General features: G+C 30.8%; 2 long non-coding RNA genes across 2 annotated transcripts; one reads left to right on the forward strand and one right to left on the reverse strand.

Moving 5' to 3' along the window:
• Positions 1–6,961: 6,961 nt before the first annotated feature.
• LOC138906911 (uncharacterized) lies at positions 6,962–7,698 on the forward strand. The gene is made up of 2 exons (XR_011414540.1): positions 6,962–7,286; positions 7,390–7,698. It is a non-coding gene; the product is annotated as an uncharacterized lncRNA (long non-coding RNA).
• A 277-nt stretch (positions 7,699–7,975) lies between these two features.
• LOC108948597 (uncharacterized) lies at positions 7,976–11,699 on the reverse strand. The gene is made up of 5 exons (XR_011415081.1): positions 11,587–11,699; positions 9,577–11,161; positions 8,627–9,512; positions 8,381–8,557; positions 7,976–8,296 (listed from the first exon to the last, which is right to left on the reverse strand). It is a non-coding gene; the product is annotated as an uncharacterized lncRNA (long non-coding RNA).
• Positions 11,700–14,029: the final 2,330 nt, after the last annotated feature.

The raw sequence follows: 14,029 nt of genomic DNA on the forward strand, positions 1-14,029 counted from the left end.
AATTGTTTCTTATTGATTGAAGAAGACGTAACATTAAAAATTTCTTTTACTGTTAAAAAGTATAAATGAGAGGAAATTATATTTATATATTAAAAATGTTTAAATGTAGTACATAAATTTGTTTTGGGCGACTTACAAGAAAGGGACAAGCCTTTTTGTAGAATGGATAAACTGCTAATTTAGTGAAAGGAGACTTTCGTAGATATGATTAAGACAATAAGCATATTCCTCGTGTCAAATAAATAAAATAGTAAGGCATTACTTTAAATATGATGTCTGTTTTGATTATTATTTAAATTTTATTGTATCGTATCGTTAAATTCGTCGTTATGTAACAACAGAATGTGCCACTTTATATAACGACCGATTTGGTGTGATTGCGTCGTTATCTTGTCTTTTTCTCTCATCTCACCATTCACTATTATTAAATTATTTTATTTTATCATATACCCTACCTTTTTATATAATAAATTTATCCCGTATCATAATATTTTTTTATAATATTGTAAATTTATTTTTCATATTGCTAGTGCATGAAATCATGAAACAACAGCAAACAATACAATCTATTCAAACATCGTATTCATCAAACGATATAATATAATACAATACGATACGATACGATCCATTATGAAACGAGGTGGTGTAACAACCATCCAAACAAGCTGTTAATGGTTGCCAACACCTTCAAATAATTGGTGTACTTTTTCACCCACCGCAATAGATTGCGCAGCTAGCGATTCCATGCTGGTGAACATAAATTATCTGGCAAGGTAAGTTACTAGGAGTATATTACTCAGTATTTCTTGAATTATATTTTAAAAACATCGTATTTTCATGTTCCATTTACGCCCAAAGTATCGAATATTTACCAACTGGCATATTGTAATATTAACTAGCCTTCAGAATCATCCGAGAATAAAATCAAAAGAAAGAAGATTGATTAAAAAGCTAAAGTATTATGACTATTTTGGAAAAGAAAGTCTTACTATTCAATGACTTTTAATCCTCTGAAGGCGAGAAACTCTCTATCAATAGTAAGTGAATACTTGAAAACTAAATAGTGGCTCTCTCTGTATGTTTTTTTAAATCTATTTTAATAAACTTTCTCGAAATTCTTTAACTTTAGTTTTTTCATTTTATTTTTAGTTACAAGCTTTTGTAGTTAATGTACTTTTGATCATTTTTTATTAAACTTAATAACCACCACCATATAAAATGTGACAAATGCAAGTGAAAAATATTAGTGGCCACCAGACAGTAGGATTGATTGGGACTTGCCTAAGACTAAATAGGATCAAGTGGTGGGACTAACCTACTAGTAATAACGTTGGTTATTCTGTAATCTGATCCAAAAAGAAAGTATAAGCCGTTGGATGAAAAGTTTCGTTGAGAATCGACGGCGAAATTGAATGGTGCCAGATATCCAAAAATGTCTTACTCCAAACGAGTAACTTTCAAGAAAACGAAATACACCAAAAAAGAACAAATGTGGCTATTAATGTCAAGTGGACGGAAAGCAAGAAAATGTGTGAAATGTGGAATTAAGAAAAAAAAGGAGGTGAGGTAGGGACGCAATAGGTATTATTTGGTTTCATTAATGGGAGTGGTAGTTGTTGTAATCATGTGACATAAGCGTGGCTTAATAATATAATATAATAATGTTAATTAAACAACATTATTGGGGGACCAGCAGTATCTATTTGTCCCCATTATATAGTACCAAGCATAATTTATGACGAGAAAGAGGACCAAACATCGTGGATAAAAATAAAATAAAATAAAACAATAAAAATATAATAATAAAAAATAAAAACATCGTGGATCGCGCTACACCACTAGAAAAAATGTATTTTTTTTCCGCTTGAGCAAATTACAACCAAAAAAAGATGTCTTTCTGATAAGTTACATTGATCCATGCTGATTATGTTTCTTCAGAGACGCTATTATCCTACACTATTTAATATTTTATTATTAATAATAATAATAAGTGCTTGTAGTTTTTATATTTTTTTACTGATATACAAATCTAATAGTATAAAACATAAGATCTAAAGTAACTATTCTAACGTGACCACGTCATAAAGTAAGTATCAACTAACCCTGTCGCGTTTTAATGCAACTTTAATTTGTCATAAAGCCTTTATTTACTCAAAATTCAAAGATCAGAAATTCATAACTACTCAATGAGATTATTAGCCTGTTTGGCCAAGATTCTTTTAGGGAAAAAGTATTTTTTTGTCAAAAAATATTTTTTCTAAAATTAAGGTATTTGGCCAAGTTTTTGATAGGAAAAAAAAAAATAAAGAGAACCAAAAGCATTTTTGGAGAAGCAGAAAAAAACAGTTTCTCTCCAAAAATATTTTTTTTAAAAGTACTTTTGAGAAAAAAATACACTAAGAAGTATAGCGTGTTTGGCCAAACTTTTTTTTGTGCCAAAAGTACTTTTGGCCAAAAATTGAGGTGTTTGGTCAAGGTTTTAGAAGGAAAAAAGTGCTTTTGAGGAGAAGCACCAGTTTTTGAGAATCAGAAAATATATTTTTTCTCCAAAAGCACTTTTCTGAGAATCACTTTTGAGAAAAATACACTTAGAAGCAGTTTTCAAAAGTTTGGTCAAACACTAATTACTGCTCAAAAATACTTTTCAAATTAATTAGCCAAACACAAACCGATTCTCGCCAAAAGTACTTTTTTGAAAAACACTTTTGTAAAAAGCACTTCTCAAAATAAGCAGATTTTAAAAACTTGACCAAAGAGGCTAGTAGTTTTTTAAAACTTGGTCAAACACTAATTGTTGCTCACAAGTGATTTTCAAATTAATTAGTCAAACACAAAATTATTTCTCACTAAAATTACTTTTGAGAAAAGCACTCCTCAAAACAGGCTATATTTTTGAGTTAAAACTTTCAAGAAGCTACTCTTCTTTCTCCCCACAACAAATTTTCAACGAAAGGACAACTTGTATATCTCATCAACTTGACTAGATCAGAACATAAATTTCCTTTGCTTCGTTAAATAAATCCAATTAAATAACCAAGTAAAATATACCAGTAGTAGCATTTATTTGTCAACTAGTCATGACGCAAAGTAAACCAACCGGGCCTGAAACGGCAGAAATCAAGGCTCAAGTCCAGCCAGCTGGTTCTCTTAGTAGTAATTGCTATTTGACTTTCGGGTCATTGGACCGCGAAAGACTTGAACTCTGTCTAAAATTAACCAACTGTGGTTTTTCCGATTAGGTAGATAAAATATTGACCAATTGTAGATATTCTCCCGTAAAAGTTTACTCCCAAGCCAACGAAGAATACACTTAGGGGTCGTTTGACCATATAAAAAATTTTACTTTTTTTTTTTTAAATCAGCATTTGGCCATGAAATTTTTAATTTTCACTTAAGAGAACTCCAAAAGGCTATTTTTCAAAAATTTTACTTCAAATCGCTCACAAAAATTCAAAAACAGCCCAATATTGTATTCTTGTCCAAACACAACTCTAACTTTCAAATACCATTTCCACTTGAATTTTTTTTCCGCTTTTTTCGGAATTTTACAATTCTAATGTCCAAACGCCCACTTAGATTGTTTTCAAGCATAGGAAGCCCTATGATCATGGTGTGAGAGAATGATTAAAAATAGCCAATGCCATAGAGTTCCAAATTTCACAGGATAGTCCTATAGTTTCACTTGTAAAATTTGAAATCCCATAATAGTGGCTAGTTTTTAGTTATGGGGGTTGAAGTGGCTATTTGTGAGTTTTATACCATATAACGCCTCCCACTAGCATCCTAGCATTTCTCTCCGATCCACTTAGGCCCAGTTGATGGTCCACTTAAGTTGGGTCGCATGCCGTCCGAGTAGAAGGTAAAAATAGCATGGGCTAGCCAATTTTTGGACTGGTAATTGAAAAATAGTCAGCGTTTGCAAAGTCATTAAAAAATAGTCACAATTTTGCTACAACACGAAAAGTTCCAGCATAATATACTGGATATTGGAGCACATGTGTATGAACTTCCAGCATATTATGTTGGACCAGTATATTATGCTGGAACTCCAGTATATTATGCTGGAAGTTCACATTTAAAAAATTCGAACTCCAATATATTATGCTGGAATATTTTTTTGATTTTGAACAGTGTTTTCGTTTAGATTTATCTTTACATTAAAAGTGACTAAATTTCGATTACCTTTAAAAATATGGCTATTTTTCAATTATCACTTATAAATCTGACTATTTTTAAATTTCAGCCGAGTAGATGTAGGTTCAGTCCACTTTAAGTTGGGATCAGGCTTGTTCGACATTTCTCAAACCTCCACATTACACATTGCACCCAAATGCTTTTCTATGATTTCTAAGTTTTATTATATTTATATAAATTAAAATGTTTGAAGGTACATATAGTGTCCCATTTTGTTTAGTTTTACATTTTTCAAAATCTATTTAACTCTTTCTCGTATAAGAAATTAAGTGTGAAAGTTATTATTTATACATAATGATGTAGCTTGGCCAGATAAGTGAAAGAATTGCGTAGAAAACATATTTTTCAAGTGATGTCGCTTGGGCCAGAAACTGGCCGCCAGATAAATGAGGAATTGCAGACTTTTTGTTTGTTAACTAAACAAAAAAATATTTTTTATTCACAAATCAAAACATTAAAAAAAGGAAAAAATACAGAGGTGAGCACTTTTTAAAAAATATTTAAGAAAATAATATGACTCTTTATTTATTCCATAAATGGCAATTTATTTTACACTAATGGCAGATAGATATTATACACATAATTAATGAGCAACCAAAACGTACAAATTATGGAATATTTGTCTTCTCTCTCCTATTTTAATTTAGGAATTCAATTATATTCTCTTATTTTTCATTAAATTTCTCTCTCTTTTTTAACGATTACGCCAGTTTTATTCACTTAATCGTTATGAAACAAATACAATAATACTACATATTCAATTATTTATTATATATATTTGGTATAACTTTTAGAGGAATTATATGTATAATATTGTATTAATATTGGGGAAAAGGTAATATGCATGGTATAACTCAACTATATTATATTTTTATTGAAGTATAATATTATATACTCCTAGTATAATTTATTTTTAGAGGTATAATAATGTATTAATATACATAGTTAAATTCAATATATGTTATAATGGTATTAAGGTATTATATTGCATATACCTAGTATAATTGTTTATTAGAAACACCATGTATACACGTTAATGTAATAATATAGGCAAAATGCCTTAATACCCCCCAAACTTGTCGCAAATTATTAGTTTCCTCCATAAATTATCTCGGGTTCTAATATGGGTGTTTAACGGCGCGGGCTGGGACGGGCTGGACACAAAAAAAATCAGTCCGTCCGTTTAACGTTGCGGGTTGTTAGCGGGCTGAGTTAGCGGGCTGTACATTTTCGGATTTTTTTTTGTCCGTCCGGGTTCGGGCTTAGCAAGCTGGACCGGACCGTGTAATTTTATTTATTTTTTTAAAGTAAATTTTATTTTTCTTATTCAATGTTATTGATACTTAAGTGTTTGCAAACTTTTATGGCTTAGAATTAAACTTCGAAGTTTAAAGTTTTAAATTTTAAATTTGAATTTTACAATTTTAAAATTAAAATTTGAAAGTAAGTGACTACAAAAAATTATTTAATAAGACCAATAGGCAATATGTAAGGATCAAGCTCCGAAGACTTTCATTTGATATTTTTATTGAATAATATATAGTACTTCAAATTAAGTTGCAAGTTCTTTTTTGATTTTGTTATTTTTGAACTTGCAAATTAAAATTTTATAACAATTATAAAAAAGAAAAAGAAAAAAGAAAAAAAAAAAAGAAACAGTATATCACATGCTTTGCATCATTTTTATAAGTTCATCCATGTCAACATGAAGTTCTTGGTTTCTGGCATTGGTTGAATCACAACCATAAACCAATATGTAAGGTTCTTTTTTGATGCAACTGTTGAAATCGGCACATTTAGCACGTCTCGAGCCATGGCCAAAAGAACATGAAATTAATTTGAGTTGCTCCTCCACCAACCCAGTGATTGAAATTTCTTTGTGCGGGGCTCTGCTGACTTTTGCAAGTAGAATTGAAGTTCATCAATATTCCTGCTACTGGTTTGTTGATGCTCCCCTAGTGTAGACCAAATCAAATAATATTCAACACCATCATTATCATCCAAAGCACTGATCTCAGATGTTGAAACTGAACTTGAAGGAATATTTGCATCTACAGCAGAAGAAGCATCAACAATGTTAGCATAATAATTATATAATGTTTCTAAATGTTTGTGTAGATCAGAAATACAAGTGTCAATATCAGGAGTTTCAGTTGGTCCAATATCCATATAAGAATATAAAGCAGTGATTAATTTGCGACAAGTGTCCATTTTGATAGAAGGGTTTAAAATAGCACCAATTAGGTAAATAAGGGGAATTGGGTAGAAATATTTTTTTAAACTTATCTAGCATAGATTCAACAATAGAAGTATATCCTTTTTTCTTCTTCAAATTATGTAGTAAAAGAGAAATTTCAGCAATATGAACTAAACCATTTGCAATAGTAGGATAATTTGCAATATTTAAATTTGACCGTTGGCAACGGTCCAAAAAAAAACGTTAAAAAATGGGCTGAATCGGGCTGTAGCCCGTTAAAAACCTGTTAACGGGCTTAGCGGGTTCCGGTGCACTGGTATCAAAAAACTGTTCGTTTGAAACCCGCTCTCCGCCCAATCTGTCCCAGTTCGCCCCCCACGCTACAGTACCGGGCTGACCCGGGCCGAACCGGATTATAAACGGGCCAGCCCGACCTGATTAACAAGTATAGGTTCGAATATCCCCCTCCCCCCCCTCCCTCCCTACACTGGGATAAGTGAATTTAAAAAAAAAAATTGGCACAAGAAGTGATCTCAAATGGTCTTTGGTACGCGAGGGTGGATAAAAATGGCCACCTAATAGCTCTAACGGTAAAAAAAAAACTAAACAACATTTTCCTTTTATTTTTTCATATTCCTAACGGTTATTCTTTCATTTCTTCCTCTTTATAAGTTCCTCCATTGAAGCATAACTATTGCTCTTTCTTTTTGTATAATTCTAGATTTTCTTCTTTATTTGTTAAAGTTCTTAGCGATATTCTTGGTTTCCATTTTAGTTTTCTCCAAGATGTTGAAGATGAATCTACTTTGAAAATGTGGGTATCCGTCACATTTGAAAATTTTATAGTCAAATAACAATCCGGGAATAAGATTTTTTTGGTTGTAAGAACTATAAGGTATGATAAAGTAATGTTTAGAAGGTTTAAATTGATTATAATTTATATTGGGTTTGTTCTATGTTTTTTCATTAAAAATTTTGATAGTTGTGCTTTTGTGTAGGTTAAATGTCGTAAAGCTTGTAATTCTTTTGAGTGGTACGAATCGGAATTTCCAAAACAAACGTTGTTATTTTGGGTTTGTTGAAGAAGAGAAATAAACAAGAGCAAGAGTTGAAGTGGAGAAAAATATCGAAGATTAGTCTATGTATTAGTATAGTATGCAATGTGATATTGTATTTTGGTTGGTGTCCAATTTAATCTAATTTTAATTGGTGTCTATGTATCTGATAAATAGTAGAACGAATTATAATATTTAGAGCATAGGATGATATGAGATAATTATTCCGAATTTTCATGATAATCACAACAATATTGTGTGGCCAAATGCTTTCTTTCCTTAATTTGTGGTTGTTACATAGACTGTCTCCATTGATAATTTTTTATGAATTCATGGTATTAGTAAATAAGGGATAAATTAAGCTAATGTGATTAATTGAAATTGGCAGTGCTCCTTAATTTTTATTAATTCATCACTTGTAATATAGACATTGTCACCATAAAAAATTAAAAATTGCAAGTTTGCGTAACAAAACTGGATAGCAACAAAATTCTGGATAGTATCACAAAAGAGATGTTTACCTAAAAACCGGACAGCTACACAAAATACTACCAAAAAGAAAGTTGTAATTATCTGATTACATACCAAACATACACCAAAAAAACTAACTTAATCAGAGAACATATTTATGTTGTTTCTTCAGATGGAGATTTTCCAGTTTGAGATCTTAATAGCCTTCGTTTTTTTGGATTCTATACATAGTACTTTTCATCTGGAGTTGTATTTGACTAATAGTTGGCTTTCCTTTCCACTTCAAAAACTTGCTAGGCTTATACCCAATATCACCTGTAACTTCGGCGGAATTCATCACTGTAGGCATGGTAACTAATCTGCTGCTATGCAAACCCTGCTGAAATTATGAGTAAAAAATTTAAATATAACTCCAAAAGACAATAGAAGTAATAAAGTGATAGTAAACTGGGAAAACACTTACATTAATACAACTATAACCAGTCTTAGATACAAATACACCATGCCCCACAACTTTTGGACTCTTGTACTTACTTTTGCTCGCTCTAGCTTCACCTCCCTTGCTTGTAGATTCTTGTTGACAGTCAACAACACTTCTCTTTCTTGTACTTCCAGTTGATGATTGTTGGGAAGCATTATACTGACATATAACAAGTTAAAATACAAATCTGTCAATAATTTAAAGGTAAGCGGGGTATATAAAATTTACCTCTGTTGTGACTACTGTATTTCATGTGGCTGTTGTTGTTCTTGTGGCTGATGTTGCATCAGGTCTTGAAGGACAACTTCTTTTATTATGTTTACTGGATTTGCAAATCGAGTATGTCATAGCTATTCCCCTTTTTGATAACTTTTCGGCTCTTTTAATTTCGCATTCCTCTATTCATCTTTGGCCTGCCACGCATTTTTCTAACTGTAGGTGGCTCGATCTTTGGATTTGATGTAGCTGGCCACATTATCATACTGGGGACAGGTTGTATGAAATTGGAATAAGCTCGTAAATATGTCTCCTTTCTGTACCATGATGCAATTGACTCAGATGCATCGATCATCCTAAACTGCATTGTTGTTATGGCATGTGCACAAGGAGTACCTTTCAGTTGTCATGACCTACAACTACAATATCCTCCTTCTAGGTGAACAATAAACTTAACTATACCTTCCATAATTTCAAAGCCATGTTCTTCGTTCTAATGAATCTTATACTTCATTGACTTCTCCATATTAGTGTTGAAGTTCTTCCGTGCCAATTGAGATGTCTTATCCACCCAAGTTTCAGCAAAGACCCTCATCTTAGCTATCCTTATCATTACCTTGACTCTAATTTCTTATAGCATTGACACAAGTGTCTTGTGTCTAGCTCCCAATATCTGGACATTAAAACTTTCCGACATATTATTGTCCACAATGTCACATTTGGAGAATTATTTGAAGTAGACTTTGCACCATCTTTCTTTATTGTGTGAAATAAGATCTTCAACAATATTGTGACCCAATGTATTTAATTTATTTTTTAACCAATTTGACAGAATATGTCTTGTGCACATTTTGTGCTCACAAGCTGGAAATACTTTTTCAACAACACTAACCAAACCCTGAAAAATAAATAGAAATAATAAATAATAATAAAACGCAATAAATAATAGTATGGCATCATACCTTTTGCATGTCACTGATTATAGTGACCTCATATCCATCTATAAGCTATAAGTCCTCTTACAATATCCATATAAATCATGTATATGTTTCCTTTTTTTTTTCCGGTCCCAGCAACGGCCCATGCTATGAGAAATATTTGGTTGTTTCCATCTTTAGCAAATGCAATTAATAATTGTCCTTTGCATAATGCATATCCCCTTCAAAAAATAACTATCTAGTCCAATACACTTTTTACAACCCTCAATGAATTCCCTCTTCATAGAAACAAAGCATATATAGAAGCTTATAAATTCTTTCTTATCATCTTCTAAATCAATTACCTTAACTACACATGTGCTATCATGATTTATTTGTAGAAGCACATCTCTATAGTCAAAAAGTCTACCAAACTCAGCAATATGATCTTTCGTGACTTCTTTTAAAATAATTTTTTTTGTCTTTAAAAAAATAGCCTTACCCACATACACACCAAAATCTTCACTGACAAGATCTTATATTTCCCACCCTTTAATGGTAGGTTGTGAAATAATCCTATTCTTATAATGATTGGCTAGATATTTAGAATTGCAAATAAAGTTGATGTTGGTCTTACGGCATTTATGTCTAGGATTATATGTCTTGGTTGTGAAATTTGAACTCCTACCTTCCTTGCTAGCATATATCATCCAAGGACAACCATATTTGTATTTCACCCTAACTCTACGTGGCTCATTCTTATATTTGTCTAGTTGAACCCCTTCCTTTACAGCATACTTGGTTAAAGCCTCTCTAAATTCTTTCACATTTTCAAATACTTGACCAGTCTCCCAAATAACTTTCTCACAAGAAGGATCATATACTATCATATTACTCTTTCTCCTTACCCTCAGGTTTTTTTCTGCTACTTCATCGTCACTAACAGCTCTACCTTCAGATTCACTAGCAAAGCTGTCGGCCTCTAATGAGTCATAATATGGCTCATCATTATCACCTCCCAATTTATCCTTCAAATTTTTTCTTTCTTTATAAATATCATCATAACCTTCATCCAGTCCAGCCTCACCTAGAAATCCATCAGGTCTTTCTTTCCTACTTTTTTTTTCTTCCTTTGTAAGCCTTCATATCATATTTCACAACCCTAAATTCTTCGTGAACATCATTTCCATAATCATCAGAAAGTTCAAATTCATCCGTAGTACCTGCATCTTCTTCAGAGGAAGTAATGGAATTGTTTAGATCTCCACTAGCATAACCTTCTCTCTGAACATCACCACTGACAATATCTACTTCCTCTCATATATTTTTTTCAGCCCTTTTAGAAGTATTGTGTCCCCATCAATCAATGACACTCAAAGGTCTAATAAATTCTTGTCTTTCTCTAGTTCTACCAATTTGCCAGCCTTAAAAGGTACAATATAAGTGGTTCCCAATTTAGTAACCCCAAATTCCTTCGCAACATCTACTAATTCATGGATAGATAAGTGATCAAAATCAATGTTGAAGGAATACTCAGTCCTACCTCCAACAAAAATTGGTCTTACTTCACTTACCAACATTACACCAATTTTTCATCTAAAATTAAAATACTTAGAAGCCATGGGATAACCTACAACCATATACACAATTCATCAATATTTAACTTCTAAAATTAATAGTAAAATATTATAACATATTAAAGAAATGCTTTATACAAATAAAAAACAGAAAAAGATTCACTTTTACATAAAATAATCCACCAACAGTGAGCTAAAATAAAATAGCAGAAAAAATCTTGCAATACCTTTAAAATAACTAAAATAACCTGAATAACATACGTGTAGGCAACCCCAATATAAAAATAAGAAACCCCTAAATTTTGTAAGTTATTACAAAAAAACCCTACACTCCATGCATGCACAAAATCACTGATTTTACACATAAAATTTTTTAATTTTGAAAGCCTTAACTCAACAAAATAGATGATAGAAAGCAAATCGATATTCATCTCTGTTATAAATCACAAAACCTTAATCGAAAAGTAAGGCTTGAAACCTTTTGGTTTTGTCTATTTGAAATAGTTGGAGAAGACCACTAAAAAAGCTTGACGACTGGAGAAGAAACCACAAGCGATCGAAATACACCACAATTGAAATCTTATTCTACTCTATTGGAAAAAACTGACATAGATTAAATCACAAAACCAATAACATAAATTCAACAACTCACCAAAAATTGATTATTAGATATTTAGAAATCGGAAACCGAAAATTTCAATGTAAATCGAAGTGACATTGGAAGAGGCATTTGAGAAATGTTTTGACAGAGAGAGACAACGGTTTAGAGAAAAATGACATCTTTATGTTTTACTTCTAACGTTTTGCCTACCTTTTACCTTTTCTTCATTTTTGTCCTTTTTTCTTTAGATATTAGTATAAAAATTTAACATCATTTTATTTGGCCTACGTAAATCATAAATATTGTCCAGATGTATCGCGTGTGCATACACTTAACTAGGTGTATGAGAACCGAGAGGGTTTTTTAAATTCACTTATCCTAGTGTAGGGGAGTAATTCGAACCCGAGATAGTTTGGGGAGGAAACTAATAATTCGCGACAAGTTTAAGGGAGTATTAAGGCATTTTGCCTAATAATATACCTTATGTGACCTTTTTAATGAGTAAGTTCTCCTCTTTTTGGTTAAATAATGTTTATACAACATAACCAATATAAATAGAGAGGAAAAGTACATATTTTATCATTAGGGAAGATAATGTTTTGAGTTAAAATTAGGAAAGGAATGCTTGGAATGAAATTATCCTGAAACAGTGGAGACGTCTTTCTAGGGAGATAATTTAGGACATAAATGTTAAAGATTCTTTATGTTTTTTTTTTTAATGATTTTAGTAAAGAATAACATTAATTAGTTGCTACTTTTGTCAATTAGGTAGTGCTGCTATGATGAGTCCGGAACTAAAATGTGGTTCTTTTGGACTCAAAGAACCAAAATGTGTGGGAAAAAAATATGGTGATCATTTTATATATAACACCCTTTTAAAGGGCGCTATACCTTAACAATCGTTTGCCCAGTTAAGTATAGTGCCCTTTTAAAAGGCGTTATATGTATAAAGCCTTTTTGAAAGGTGTTATATGTATAAAGCCCTTTTGAAAGGCTCTATATATATATTGTGTGGGCCCACCAATAATCCTTTCGGGCTTAACTGACATAACAATAGTTCAACTGGGTATAATGCCCTTATTTAAGGCGCTATACCTCAAATAATTGTACCCCGGGGCTGGTTTTTGCCTTATTTAAAGAGGTTAAGGATTTTATAAAAATCCATTCATAAATATTCTCAAGTATTCTGAAATTTTTATTCGTTAAGCTGTTTTGCATTTTGTTGTTTCATACATATTTTGTTAATATATTTCGTTGATCATAAAAGATTTTTGCCATAATTAAAGATGAAATGGTGAAAAAAGGTCAACGTCATAAATGATTCAATGATATACTATTGCAAGTTTTAACATACTATTACTAATTGCCATAGTATTTATTTATATTAAGCAAACATTATTATACAGACATAAGAAATAGTTTGATTTTTTTTGAATCGTATTGTATAACAATTAATGAAAGATTTTAATAAAGTTTCATATTAAATAAAATTTCTGTGAATAGCAATAAATTATTTTATATCTATTCATTAAAATAATATAATTAATAGTATATTAATATATTATATTTTTTGATATAATAAATAATAAGAATTAATTTTTACATAAAATACACCTACATAACACTAGGTATTTGAAATGAAGTGATAATAACTGATATTACTTAACATCAATTGAGATAATTTTTTCACAATAACATCTGATAAATACAACTTTATAAATATTTAAAACATCATATTATGTTTTTTTCCCGCTATCTATAATTTTTTTTACTATTAACATCAAATATCTAATCCACGTTCACCGCACCAATAGTTCATAATACTGTGCATAAGTTAATCGCAGGAAAGATGTAGTACATATAATTATGCATAGATGTAGAGCCTGGCAATAAATAAATACTTACAAGGTCAGACAAAAGATGTAGCATAAATTATTTATTGTGAGAATTATATTTTTATGTATTATTATTAATATAAAATAGTGTTGGAGATAAAATTGTGAATAATTTAATAATATAAATTTAAAAAGTTATTTGTTTTGGTAATATTGTTCATTTAATCATTAATGGTGACACATAAATAATTAAGTATGTAAATACATTTTTAGTATTTCTTATACATATGAATCATTATTGCAATGCCAATTAGTATATAAAAAATTATTTGAGCTAATGTATTTTTATTATGTTTAATATTATTAGTTCATTTGAAAAAATTCCCTTAATAATGAAATATTGTTTAACGTAAGCCATGTATGTATATAACTAATGATAACAAAAATAATAAATGCATGTCATATAGCAAGTACCATGTAAAATG

This window comes from Nicotiana tomentosiformis, chromosome 3 (assembly GCF_000390325.3).
Source record: "Nicotiana tomentosiformis chromosome 3, ASM39032v3, whole genome shotgun sequence".
Classification (NCBI taxonomy): Eukaryota; Viridiplantae; Streptophyta; class Magnoliopsida; order Solanales; family Solanaceae; genus Nicotiana; species Nicotiana tomentosiformis.